The 14,781-nt window shown below is 36.5% G+C and overlaps 1 protein-coding gene across 10 annotated transcripts in view; it reads left to right on the top strand.

Annotated features, from left to right (window-relative positions):
• Nucleotides 1-6: 6 nt before the first annotated feature.
• The window catches only part of LOC107135671 (transcription factor SOX-6-like), a 244,762-nt gene continuing 229,987 nt past the window's right edge, over nt 7-14,781 (top strand). For 3 of the 10 annotated variants that reach the window (XR_007342342.1, XR_007342339.1, XR_007342343.1), the window contains exon 1: nt 7-299. The gene's annotated coding sequence lies outside the window, so the exon portion shown is untranslated. Of the gene's footprint in view, nt 300-330; nt 954-1,714; nt 2,779-14,781 lie in introns of those variants that run through there. The other 7 variants (XR_007342337.1, XR_007342341.1, XR_007342338.1 and 4 more) reach the window with 7 other exon arrangements.

Genomic DNA, 14,781 nt, shown 5'->3' with positions numbered 1-14,781 from the left:
TTTTTTTTTTGCCCTTCCCATCCACTCCGAGAAAACACATGTTGTAGCAGTAGATAACTGTGCGTAGAACACTAAGGCAAAAGGGCAGGGAGAGGGACAGACAACGCAACCTTTGACAACAGAAAGCTGTTATCGCCATCCTAAGTATTCGTCCGGAAATCTGTCTGTCCTCTCGGCCCACCTTATTCCTCCACCTCCGCCTCCCTGAATAGATATTCTAATCTATGTAACTGGGAATGATATGAAAAAGAAGTCAGGTGGCTTAGAGAATGAATTTTTAAGTCTCCGTGAAGTTTGAGGTAGGTATTTCATGGAAGTTCGCGCAAGTGTGTGATGGAGGAAGCTTGTGTGCCTGCGTGTGTAGTGTCCTCCCTCTCCCTCTCTCCCTCCCTCGCTCCCCCCACCCTCAGCTGAAGCGTGTGTGCTTCAAGGGTTCAGATGGGACTCCTGGGTGGTAATGGCGTTTTTTGCCCACAAGAGGGCAACATCCTGAGGGCTTTGTGAACTCTCTGGTTATCGCTGCAGGCTTGCTTGGGTTTAGAGAAAGTTACACCGAAACTTTCAAAGTGATATCACATCTTATTTCGTGATACTAAAAAAAGAAGACACATAAAAGACAGGAGAAAAAAAGAGAGAAACGAAGAAAAAAGTGGGAAAGAGAAAAGAGGCAGCCAGTCTACCCTGGGAGAGTTCTAGTCACACTGAGACTAGGGGGAGGGCTGTTTTAATTGTGGGTTTGGCCGACTGACGACTGGAGTGCCCTCCTCGGCTGTCTTAGTTGTAGCCGGAGGTCATGTAAATCGACCTTAAAAGAATGCATAAGCCATAAATTAAAATAAACCCTCACCCAAGGGCTGATCCATAAGTAGACAATATCCAACCTGGACAAAACGGGCTACCTTTACGAGCCGACCTAAACCGCATCCCCCCAAAGAATAGAGACTAAATGCAAAGTAAGTTTTCTAGCGAATATTTTGTTTTCTTGAAAAGTGTTGGGTTGATTCGCCGTGTGACTTTGATGCCGCAGTTTTCGGAGCGCTTCAGTGTTAGCTAGGCTCGGGGTGCGGGAGGTCGGGAGGACCCGCTGAGCTTCTGGGCTTCTTTACGCTACCCCCACCCCACCCGCGTTTTGGTTTGGAGACTTAGGCTATTTGTGGGGTTGACTCTGGCGGAGGTCCCGCTGGAGTCGAGGATCTCTGCCACACTCTCCGCCAGGGTGAAGTTTACTCTGAGGAGTTCATAAAGAAAACCCGGGTCGCTAGAAAAAAGCGTGCGCTCCTTCCTTTCACCCTCACCCCACTACCGCTCCGCTGCAACTTTCCTGGAACCAAGCGCGAGTAGTCTCCACGTTCCTGTTTCTCTTTCTTCCTCCCCCTACCCCATTATAGGACATTACTTTTAATGATCTTTTCAGGAATAAACACTCCGAACTCCAAGACAATCCGAAACCCAAGTACTAATCTGTGGTCCTCTTTGCCTAGACGCGAGGGCAGTGGTGCCTGGCCCGATGGGGGCGTGGGTGAGGGGGTCACCTAACTTAGTCCGCCGCAAGTTCGGCCTCGGAGTTGGTCTGCGGGGCGCACAGTTGTCTGCATGTTTCTTCTCCCGTTCCACGTCCATGAGCCTGGCCCTCGCCCTCCGTCCTTCTCGGCTCCCTGCCCGGGCCCCGCTGCTCTCTCTGCAGCCCGGGCCGAGGTTCACTGCTCCGGGGCTCGGGGAGAGTGCTGTCACCCTCCCCGAGGCCCAGCTCCTCTAGCTGACTGTTCCCGGGGGATCTACTTTCTTTTCTCCCTTAAAGGGCTGGGAGGGGAAGGAAAGGGGCTTGTGCAAAGGCTGCTGGGGTTGTGCTCCGGCGCCGGGAGGAGCGGCCCAGGGCTGCGGAGGACAGATAGCTCTGTGCCGGGCTGGTTCCTTGGCGCTTCGCGGAGACTTAAGATAAAAAGAAAATTGGCGTGTTCTGAGCAGATAAAAGGTGGTTGTTGCCAGCATATTTTGAATTTTGTTTAAGCTTTCTTATGCTAAGTTTGAAAACATTTGTTTTGTATGAATTACCAGATATTGAATTGCTGTCCTATTTGGGGACTAAAAATAAGCCTTCGACTAGGCTGGCGGGACTAGACTGTTAGCAAGATGGGTTGTCCCGGACTGCTTGTGTCTGTGTGACCTCCTTTGAGGGCCGCGCTCGAAGTTTCGGTCTGGAGATGGCCTGAAGCCGTCCCTGGGCAAACTGGGCTGGACTCCTGACCTCCCGCAGCACTGTCAATGGGGCGCTTGGATGACGTCCTGGTCTCGGGCGCTAGTCTCGGTCGCGCACTCCTGAGGCTGGGCTTTTGGCCCTGACGGGGAGGCACCCTCAGCGACCCAGTAGAGTACGGACCAGAGAGTGCCCTCTTTCCCCCCGCCCTACAGGGTCTTCTCTCTCCTACTCTTTGTAGTCACATGCCTAGGTTTTTCCCGGGGTCCCGAGGAGAACAGACACAGCCCCGCCCAGTCTATTTCTAGGAGGTGGGTTTGTGAATAAAAAAGGTCAAGTGGTCGGGTCCGCGAGCTGGTCCATGGCGAGGGGGGACTGGACGGACACCTGGCAAGGCCCTCCCCGCCTGTTCCCTCCACCCTGGCGGACCTGCCTGCCTGCTGCTGGCCACCCTAGGCCACATTCTTGCTCTGAGTGTGAGAGGCGGTGGGAAAAGCAATACTGAAGTAGGATCAGCGGGCGAAGCTGATCCCGCGATGGCATTTTGTTTTGAACAGTTGCTGGGGTTGACGTTTCCTCATAAGGTAAGGTGTCACTGGTTAGTCGGCTGCCCAAATGCCACATGTATAATTAGCCTGCGCACTCAGCACCTAGTTCCTGAGGCCCATAGGCACGGACTTGGCCGATATGATCTACTGAGCTCCGCTCTGGGCTAAAGGATTCCGGAGGGATGGCCGAGCCGACCAGGACAGTCTCCCAAGGCCCTGGCAGGGAAGACTTTGACAGTGTAGCCTTGTCTTTGAGTTTTTTCTTTTCTTTTCTTCTTCTCTATTTTGTCTCTCGTTTTTCTCCTGAGGGAGAACTATTGGTTAAGGGGGTATCCGACATCAGCGGTAGGGTGCAGACTAGATGGGTAAGGGAGTCGCAGAAAAAATCTAGCAATATACTTATTCTCCACACTCCGTTCTGGGGGAGGGCTGCTAGTGCCTCTCTATCTGCTCTAACCTAGTAGGAACAGCCAGGCTTAGCATTGCATATCCTGTCTTGAGTAGGGACTTGAGGCTTACCATTTGGGGCTACACCTGTCTCTGTACTCCCTCCTGCTCCCACTCGCAGAGGTCTTAGCAAGTTAGTATCTGTGTCCTGATTGAGGCTTTTGGTTTCTTCTTCAGGCCTAGCCACTTGGGGCTGCTAGTGATCCTGTGGGGGAGCCTGGAAAGTTGTGCTTGCTATCTGTCTCATTCTTGTTCAGCCTGGAGTTTTTAGGGGCAGCACCTTGTCCTCTCTGCTTGTTCAGATTGGTGCTTGAGCTTCCTACCTAGCTTCTGAGATTCTGGCCTTAGGTCAGCTTTAGCTTACAGTTCCTGGCAGAGACTAGATTTCTGCAGCCATGAACATGACCTTCCCTCTGTCACCCTGTGCAGTCACTGTGGAATTTAACACTCAGCATCAGGCACTTGCATCAGTCTCCCTCTTCCCTTGTTTCTAGGCCACTCAGTTATGGCTGATACCTACTAGAAGATTCTCTTTATTTCAAAACAAGCAAGTAAATGCACTAAATTTCTATAAGTTGAGAGGGACAGGGTTAGTTTTTCTATGGCAACAAGAATGTTCCTTTCTTGGTGAGAAGTGGGGACATGGTTTATTAAGTTTTATTTGCTTTCTATCAAACCAGTATAATATTTTCTTATAGCAGAAGAAAAGTTATAACTATTTTTTTTTCAATTCTTCAGTCCATGAATGTATTATCTATGTACTTTTGATAGTATTTTTTCCTGAATAAATGTTTCTGAGCTCATGGGTAGGCAAAATGACATATGGATTTTTTTTTTCTCTTACACTTTTGAAAACCTCTTATATCAAGAGACATGGTCCCTATTTTTAAAAACAAAACAAAGAAAAAGGAAACAATTTTTTTTCAAACTTTGAAAGCAAATGTGAACCACACTTACTAAATACAGTTTATGACCAAAGGCAGTAAGTAACTAAGATCCAGACATTAAGTATAGGTCTCTTAATTCCTTAAGCAACCTGACATCCTCTGTTGCTTTTTTCATGTATTACTAGCACCTCCTTTCTTCTCTGTTTGTCCATGTCCATATTCATTTAGTTATGTTGGCAAGACTAGATAGCTTTTGGGTTATTATTTATCCTGTTTATTGCTGCTTTTATTTGTTGCATTTTTAAGTGGCTTTCTCTTGGTGTGTATATATATATATATATATTAATACGTAAAAATGAGTTTTACTGTGGAGCATTATACAAACTTATGCAATAATATATTCTGCAACTACAACACTCTGAACAATATATCATGAAAATAAATGTACCAAGTATTATTACTAAAACAGTTTAAAGTACCTATACCTTCAACTGACTCTATGATGGATTTAGTAACTAAATACCTAGATGAAATGAGATTCAGTGGGAATATTAATTTTTCTATTGTACATTTTTTCACTGGTAGCAGAAAACAACAGATATTTTCTTTTTAAAGGAAAAGTATATATTCACAATATGTTAATATAATTGGCAAATCTTCCTTTTATTATACTTTAAAATATATTACTTTAAGCACATAAATGATAAATTTTGGTGGCATTATTGAGATTTTATGTCCATTTCTATTTGACTTCTTTTAGGAATTATTGAGTTATTTGTCACTGATCAAATTGTTATACATATCCATCTTATATTGAAAATATAAGTGATGTTTTAAACAATTCTCTTTCAATTAGCACAAAAGACTAGGCTAAATTTTCTTTTGAATATGACTTAATATATATTAGCTTTAACCTTTACTTTTAATATTTTTTATGGTTCTCAGTTTTGTTAGGTTATACATCTCTTTCCATGTTAGAAGGAATTATTTATTAGCAAGGGAATATGATTGTATATGTGAAATATGTATAATATATAATACATATATTTCCCCAGTATTTACAAACAGCTTTCTATGAAAGTATAAAGTACAGTACAACTAAAATTTTGGTTGATCTGAGAGCTATTTGTTTAAATATAGTTTAGGGATGCATATATATCAATTGATGTTTTTGAAGTCAAGTGAAACATTCCATCAAGCTAATGTGTCTGAGAGTACCATATCAGGCACAGACAGGTACTAGAAATGATAAAACACAGATAACTTGCCGCAAGATGATTTGCAGATGGGATGTATTATTTGCTGTCATGAGGTTAGATGGGTCATATTACCATTTTAAAAATTTAATCTAGGTTATTTCAGAATTATCAAGTTATGTAGGTATATGGGATTTAATAAGAACAACAGATTTTATTATAGAATCCTGCTAAAAATGGACAAATCAACAAATACTGCTTTTTTAAAAGAAGAAATGGGCCAGCTTTGGTTTGGATTGTTTAGCATTTAATAATATAACATTCCCTATTATTTTTTTTTTCTAACAAGGAAAACTAGGTTCTAGGACATTTTATGTCCTCATCCCATTTCCACATTTTCTACTGATTAAATACCACATTTCAAAATAGTCAAGTCAAGTAGAAAAAAAAAACAGCTGGTACTCCTGTAGAGTATGTGAAAAAGCAATTTTTATTAGATACAAGTACATTTTAAATGTGTAACTTTTTAAAAAATTTTGCTTGAAGGATATACGATCTTCAATTGTGATCTGAACATTGATTGTTAGGTGAGAGTTATCTCAGAAACTCTCCTCATTCTTTCATTATATATTCATTATTCATTCTTAGGAAGAGTGTTTGTATTTTCCTTGTTCTGTAGAAGAGGGTAAAAGCATTCCAGCTAATTATTTTGTTTAGACTTTTGGTCAAAGTAGAAATAGTTCAAATTTTGTATTATGGGTTTTGATAGATCTTTTAAAATTTTAAGTATCTGATTGTCATAGTTTGGATAAAAGCATCAACTGGACAATATGGGTGAAGGTTGAAAAATGGAATATCATTTAAATCTACTGTAGACTCTCTCACCTCCAAAATAGGGTGCTGGTCTGTTTTTCCTCAAATCTGTGGTAGTCTCAAAAAAGGAAACATGAAACCCTAAAACCTCAGAGAAACAGTATTGATTTAATTCTTAACTGCAAATCCTTCATACCATTGCTCAAAATATCCAACTTTACACCAATATTAGCCATTCTTTTTATAGTGACACCATGCTTAGTAAAAAACTTCTAAGCACTGAGGTCAGGTGTTGAGATTGGATTCTAGTTTATTTTTTATGAATCAGATAAAGATTTCTGTGCATGAGACCATATGTGAAGATGAGAGAACAAGAACATTTCCATATCAAAGGCAATATATCTGAGGCTGCATAGTAATTAAAATGCAGTGGTTTGGACTCTGTGCACTAGCACTTAAGCAGAGCATTGCTGGGACCTTGTGCATCATGCAGGCGGTTGCCTCTTGCATACTTCTTGAAATACACTTATAATTTTGTACAAACGTTTATGCCAGTCCACACTTTTCTGTGGATAATTTGTATTTCATCCAAACCATTCAAAGTAGAAGTTATTTTTTGAGCTACCCTCTCATTATGGCTTTTGTGCATCAACTATTTTTATTCTAGTTGTTTGTATTTCCTTTTACCAGAATGATGGCTTGTTTATATTCAGAATCTCTTCTTGCTCCTCTAAGACCCCTAATATATCATTCATTTTACTATTCACTAAAAAAACTTTCATCTTTAGGAAAGATGTGAGTTATTTTCTGAGGTTAATTGTAGATGCTGTAATCTATTATAAACTAATAAACCACATTAAAAATCAACTGCCTAGTTATTTCTACTTTATAATCGTAATATATTTAGTGATCCTTGCTAACTTAACATAGTACATAATATTGGAAAAAATTCCTTTTTAAAATCTTGAAGAAAAATTATGAAATGTTTCTTTTTTACTTTTTAACGGCATGAAAATGTGCAGTGGCATTCTCTTTTATGATACTTTAAGTGAAAAGCAATAATTTGAAACTATAGAAATCTTTATATTTACCTAAAGGGTTATTTCTTTACATTTATGAAGAGATGTTGATTTTATTTGTAAAGAACCAAGTTAATATATTAACCTATAATCATAATCACTGTGAAGATAGAACAGTGAAATAAAAAAATCTAACAATTGGTACTCTAATGTATGTACTTTAGAAAATTTTGCATCTTTGTTAACCATCTTGAATTTGCTGCCCTGTAATTTTCTGGATTTTCTATTTCCGTATTTGTTTCTGTCTACCAACATTATGCTGTGGTATGTGTGGCAAGGGATTCACTGGTGTGTTTTATTTACTAAGCTCCCATAGTCTATAAAGATTTTTAAAGATTTCTCTGAATTAAAGTACCATATATTGAAGCCTAGTGTGATATTATGAAATCTTTTAAGAATTTTGTAAATTTTAACTCTTTGGGATCAAATTACTTAAGTGTATTGATTTGATGCTTTTCAATGATGATGTGTAAAAATAGGCATAATAAATATGAGATAAATGCATTATATGATGTGCACATTAGAGTATGTGCAAACATTCTGTATTCTCTCATTTCCATTTCTTTCTTGATGTCTTCCTTCTCCATAATCTTATAAGATAACTCTTCAAATGATCTTGGTTCCTATGACCTTCAATAATTTGTTATTTCTAATTATTGTGAAGAGACAAATCAAAAAATTTTCTGTTTTTAATATATTCATTCAAATGCAAAAAGGAGCTCTAGTACTATTTGTGGTTTTGACTTTGCTGAGCATAATATCTGCTTCTTTGAAAAGTAGTTCTTTAAAAGCAGTCAAAGAAAATTAAAGATGCTTTCCTTTCAAGACTACACAAGTTCAATGTATGGAAAAAACAAAATGCAACACTAAAAACAAAAACAAAAACTGAGGAGCATAGGTTTTAAATAGAAGCCATTCTCAGGCTTGGTTGCAAATGGTTCCTTTTATACTTTACAAACAGATCACTGGGTAATGTGATTGAGCTGTTATTAAGTTCTAGGCATCCTGAAGGGCACTTTGAAACCATGAGTCTTTACTTTTTCAGGATTTTTCTCTTCTGTCGAAGATTTTAGTATTTGGTAGGTGAGGAAACTTAGGTGAAGTTGTTTTGGCGCTAGGCAAGTCTTTGGTACAATGGTAAGAATGCTCTTAATCTTGGAAAGATTTGTTCATTGTTCTTTCTTGGGAAGGAATATCAAAGGGTATGTAGTTATTTTCTTAGAAATAATCTCAAGCTATCCCCATGAAATTGAGTTTTCTATGTATGAGAAGTCAGATTTCTTCCCCCAATATATATATACTCTAATCCCTAAGCCTCCGTTTATCTAGAAAATAGGAGCAGTAATAATATCTACCTTAGAGAATTATTGTGAACATTAAATACGAAGAATATAAACCACTAAAGTCAGGGGATTGGCATAAAATAAATATTTAAGATATGTTTTCTATTACTGTTGAACTGGTACTAAGAATTACATATCTGGCTCCTTATTTCCTACATACTTGCTATGGAATATTTGGCAACTTACATAACCTGATTCATTTTCTCTTATGTAAAATAGAGAGAGCAATACAAGTTCTTTTTTTTTTTTCTTTCCTAGGAAGAAGAATTCATCTGTATTCTAGAAGACTTGGGATAAGAGTCCCAAGTGACTAAATATAGAGTTTTGAAGTACAGCTTCTAAAATTTCATAAAACTCCAATTCTAAAGACTGGAAGAGATTTTGAAAGGTCATTTCATCTGTCATCCTCCAGATAGTATTGATCATCCTTTCTCCATTTGAATTAATTAAGAAGCTCTCTTTATTTTAAATGCCTACAAAGAAGGATTCTTTTATAACCTTCTTTGGTTATGTATATAAATGATTAGCATCAGGAAGTTCTTTCTGTCAAGTACACACATTTCAATCTGTTTTCTCTTGCTTTCATTTTAAGGAAAAAATAGAAATAGGCATTTTTCTTTGAGTGATAGACCTGCGTGTGCAAAGACCAAATTAGACTTCTGATTTTTAGTTTTTGAATTTTTCCTTTTATATCTTATTTCCTGAACTAGTTGTAGGATCTTGGATAAATTGTGTCACATCTTCAAGTTTCATTGACTCATCTTAAAAATGGGATAGCGAAAGAATTTATAACATGGTTGTTAGGAAGATTAAGTCTGAAGATATTAAATACAAAAGTGTGTAGAATAGAAATTGACAATAGTTGTATGATCAGTACTGGAACCATGGCATGAGAAGGCCCTTAATTCTCATGTATTTTATAGAGCTTCCCAATTTTTTAAAGTGCTTTCATATTCATTGCCTCATTCAATAAAAGGTATGCAGGGTAGATAAACTTACCAGTCATACTGTCTGACTTCCTACTTGATATGAATAAACGTTTCAATTGGGTTTTGCTTCAGGATATTATTTGCTCCAAACAAAGCTTGTATGTCATAAATTAGGACTGTTTTTTTTCCTTGTCTTCTTATTTTCCAGTCTCTTCCATAGAATGTCAGTGCTCATTTATTTTATCTTCATGCTTACTTCCAGAGCCAACCCATTTCTGTATTTCCCATACACTAATGTAAATGAATAATATCATGCTGAGTCAGAGCATTAAACATTGGTTCTACATGTCTGATTAATAAAAAATAGAAAATGATTTGTTTTATCTAATACATGTGACTAATTTGATAAGCAATAATCTTTTAACATGTGGGGTTCATGAGGGAGTATTAATTAAAGGATCCTTCATGGTGAAAAGGTTGGGAACCACTAGATTACATAATTTCAAAGATGAAAATGCATGGTCTTAAGAAAGGAGGTATGAATTTGGGTGATTCTAGTGTGTTAATTACTATAATGGAGATATGTATAAGAGCAGAAGAACCTATGGCAGAGAAAGTTTCTGGTAGGAGGTGGTCTTTTTTAAAAAAAATATTTTCAGTTGTAGATGAGCACAATATCTTTATATTATTTATTTATTTTTATGTGGTGCTGAGGATCAAACCATGTGCCTCACACATAAGAGGCAAGCACTCTACCACTGAGCTACAACCCCAGCCCAGGAGGTAGTCTTTGATCTGTGATTTAAAAGATGATTGGGGCAGGCTCCTGGTAATATCTTAAACATTTGATAGCATTACTTACTATTCTATAAGTCTGATAGTGACTCATCTCCTAGTTATGTCTTTGTGACTTCTAGAAAGGCCATATCTTGTGAATGTGATATGACTATAGGCCAGCCGCTTGACCAGTGATTTTTCTTAGCTCAGTTTTGTGGTAAAGGGACATTGTGAGTATATTTTAAGGTACAAAGAAGTCTTTCAAATTATTGTTTCCTTTCAAATTTGTCAAGTAGGTATGAAAATTAAAACAGGTGGCTTATTAACTAATGATTCAGGTCTATGTGTTAACAAAATCTTGTATCAGCAGTGTAATACACTTGTATTTTTTTTCTTTTTATGTTGACAAGTATAGGGTTAGAGAAAGAACTATATCTGGAAAAATTTCAGTTCAGGGAATTATTCGTTGCAGATATTTAGGTGTCTCATATTTATAATTAAGTTTTTCTAACTTTAAAGTTGACATATTTTATAATTTTTAAAATTGAGGGATACTATGAAAATAATACTCAGAGTGATTTGAAAACTTTTGGGGAATAAATGCAAATTATTATTATATAATGATGATGATGAAACAGTAGTAGAAAAGCAGTAGCAGCAACAACCTCTTTCTACTCCTGAAAACTTTCAAATAGGGATGCTACATTCACTCGTTAGTTTTATAATCTCAAAAGTCATGTTTTCTGGCTTTTTGAAACCCTTTCCTCTGAGCCCATGAATCTTCTTCTGTTTTTCATTTGTAACTTATTTGGTGTTTAGTAACTTGTTTCTCCAAATTAAACTCATTTATTGAGGTTTTGCAACCTAAATGAGGTTGTTACAATCACTTTCTGAAAGAGCCCAGTGGTCAGAGAGGCTAGAGAAACAATGTCTATAGTTTCCAATGGCCTTCACCTGTTGTTTTCTTCACCACTGCTTTGGCATCTGAAGAATTGAATTACTGATAATGCCATGAAAAAAAAAATGATAAAATCTCTACCTTAAAAAGAAAGGCCCTGGACTGGGATTGTGGCTCAGCAGAATGGTGCTTGCCTAGCATGTGGGTTTGATTTTCAGCACCACATACAAATAAAAAAAAAAAACAAACACAAAGGTTTATTGACAGCTAAATATTAAAAAAAATGCCCTGAAGGGCTGAGGTTGTGGCTCAGTGGTAGAGTGCTTGCCTAGCAATGTGACACACTGGGTTCAATCCTCAGCACCACATTAAAATAGATAAATAAATAAAAAGGCTTGTGTCTGTCTACAACTAAAAATATATATATATATTTTTTAATGCCCTGAAACTTAGTAAAGGGGGGAAATATAATTGAAATTTCTAGAGAACTATTTAAAACAATCTCTTTAGTAATATTAAACTACTTATGATGCTTTTAAGGACATTTTCCTTTAAAATTTTCAGTTGAGCTCTTTAATGAGAAACAAAAACCCAACAAAAAAGAAATAAATTGAGATAATGTGGCAGCTAAAGAAAGTTTAAATAACTTGGACATAGTATATATATTAGTTAACTGAGTCAATTCAGGGACCCTTATGTGTGGTGTGGCAGGGAAGGAATGAAAAATGCCTTAACTTTTAATTATAACACCTTGGGCCTGTTTCCAAAGCACTCATCATAATTAGTTATGTCTTAGTTGTAAAATTTTGTGTTTAATTTCTTTGTTATAGCCACATGGAAAGCTCCTTAATGTGATAAAGAGCTGGGAATAGGAGATACAGAAAAATATATTCTTTCACATTTTGAGTTTGTTTATTTTTTGCATTTTCTTGGCACCACTTTTACATCTTTAGATTGGTATTCTTCCTTTTTGATATGTGCATAAACTAGTTTCTGTAATTAAGATGCCAATATAATAGGACATTTGTGTCAAAATCCTTTCCATTTTACAAGGCTATGATGATGATGATGATGATGATGATGATGATGTGTGTGTGTGTGTGTGTGTGTGTGTTTTGCTGATTTAGCAAATTTATTTCTGAGATAATTTAAAAATAAAATTAATGATTTTATTAAATTTAGTAATAAGGGCATTAGATGTTTATTCTAAATTGTCCCAAATGAGGCCTCTATTTATGTATATTCCTAAAGCATCCTAAAAGTAAATATCTTTGATAATTAACATATTTTTTTTTCAGTGCAGGACATGGAAGCACTGTATCTGGTATCCCACCCTGCTTGATTGGAGCGTATGTAGGGAACATTTTAGTACCAAGGTTAAAGGGGCAGAACTTAGGATATTCAAGGAGAGAAGAAAATAGAGATCTTAGGTGGTTTGGAAAGTCAAAGTGCAACTGGAGAAAATTGTTGATAAGGTTGGGTGTGAAAAAATTCCTCTGGAAAGACAATTTTAACACTTATTTGGGAAAACGTAGGACAGAATTGTGGTCCTCAGACTTTTGGATAGAGCATATATATGTGCATATTTATTTAAAATTGTAGACAGTTACTCCTGTGGTAATATGTGCTATAAATCATTCATATGTAGATATTAGAAAGAGATATAGATGAAATGAATATTTTAAAACTAAACCATGTAATAGAACATGCTTTGTTATTTTAAAAAACTTGATTTAGCACTGTTTTGATGAAGTGATTTAAAGATCTGGGTGTAGGGGCTGGGGTTGCAGCTCAGTGGAGAGAACTTCCCTAGCACATGTGAGTCAGTGGGTTCCATACTCAGCACCACATAAAAATAAGTGTTGTGTCTCTCTACAACTAAAAATATTAAAAAGAAACTGGTTCTAAGTTCAATTTACTTTGCTACATGCTTTTAAAATTGCTGCCACAGAAGGAAACAATAGATCCAAATGAAAATATTACATCATTGATTATACTTATTAAATTGTGTTACTCATTTTTAAATCCCATACACAACATATGCAAAGAACTTTGTTAAAATTTGGATAGTAAATTTCCACCTTCTTAATGAGGATCTGTTTTTGCCAATGAGGTTGAAGGCATATGTAGCCTTTTCATATTTTAATAAAGGGACTGAAAAGCCACTGAAATTATTTGGAACAGCATTAAACAGGTTAGATTATTCTGTTGCCAATTTTTAAATTTGTAAACAGATAAGAATTTTTGTAGGTAACAGACTTAGAATTTTGGTAACAAAATCACGCTGATGGAATGTTTCCAAACATGTGTTTTCAAAATATTCTTTCATAGCATGAATCTGTTTTCAAAAGCATTTACTTTCTCATTTGATAAAATATCACCTTTACCTTGATGAGACAGATTGTTTGTTTGATTGCTTGTATGTATATATGTATCTAATTACCTATTGGAATGTCTATCTATTCTCTCTATATATGCAATTCATGTACTTAGCATCAGACATATCTTTTATTCTAGTCATCCCATTAAAAAGTTCAGCATAGTTGTTACATTAGTTTTTTTTTTTTTCTTGGTATTTTGTCCTAAACTATGGAAACTTTGCTATTGCCATAAGAAAAGCAGTGAAACCTCTGGGTAGTATAAACAATTCTCATGGATACTTCCCATCTCTTTTCAAAGTATTTTAAAGATTTTACTGTGTTCTACAGATATATTTTTAAGAGTAATTCTGTGATTGTGTAACACTGGGCTTTAACATTTTGCTGCAATTGCTTGGCTATGAATGATTCAGTTATTGGGTCTCATGGTACTATCTTTATAATCTTATCTCTTTTTCCCTCTTTAGTTCAGCTAGCGTAACTACTTCACCAGTGGTTACTCTTAAAAAAGAAACTTATTGTTGAGATTGTATCTTCTCTGGTACTTATTGTAGTGTCGTATTCAAAAGTAGCACTTCACTTAACAGATATGGCAAACTAAGGCACGGTTAAGAAATACTACGTTGATTCATCTGAAAAGCAAGATGTAATGTGTTTTCTTTCTGGAAATCTTCATTAATTTTTTTCTCTGTGTCTTTCAACCTTATTTGTGACAGTGGTTGCTGCACAATACCAGAAGACATTATTCACATTGCATCCTGGGTAAAAGGTCACTCCAGAGTTGTATATTGAGCAGCTCTGATTTTTAATTAAGGGAATGTATTTAAATTCATTGCCATATTGTTAGCTGTGTAATATTGTGTATACTGTGCATTATTGTGCTGTGTACTACTGTGTATGATACTGTGTATTTTTGCTAGCCTTTTGATAGCAGCAGAAAGAACTAGTCTTAAAACAGCATGTAGCTTTTCATCTTTTATAAAGATGAAACTGAACTCTCAGAAGAGGGTTCTAAACCTTTAACATTAAATTTGGTGAAATTATTTTTAAAATATTGGATTGAGTTTTAAATGATTTTAAACATTATTGGTAAATTTCAGTTATTTGTTTGTTTGTTTATTTATTTTGCAGTGTTGGGAGGTTGAACCCAGGGCATTGTGCATGTGAGGCAAAAATTGTACTACTAAGGTACATCCCCAGCCCTAGCAATTTAAATTTATATCTCTGTGCTTAGTTTTTAGATGTCTTGCTGATTATAAATGCTTTATATTCTTATTATTTAACATCACAAA

The sequence above is a fragment of the Marmota marmota genome, unplaced genomic scaffold, assembly GCF_001458135.2.
Source record: "Marmota marmota marmota unplaced genomic scaffold, marMar, whole genome shotgun sequence".
In the NCBI taxonomy this organism is placed as follows: domain Eukaryota; kingdom Metazoa; phylum Chordata; class Mammalia; order Rodentia; family Sciuridae; genus Marmota; species Marmota marmota.
This window is presented reverse-complemented; position numbering and strand designations above follow the sequence as displayed.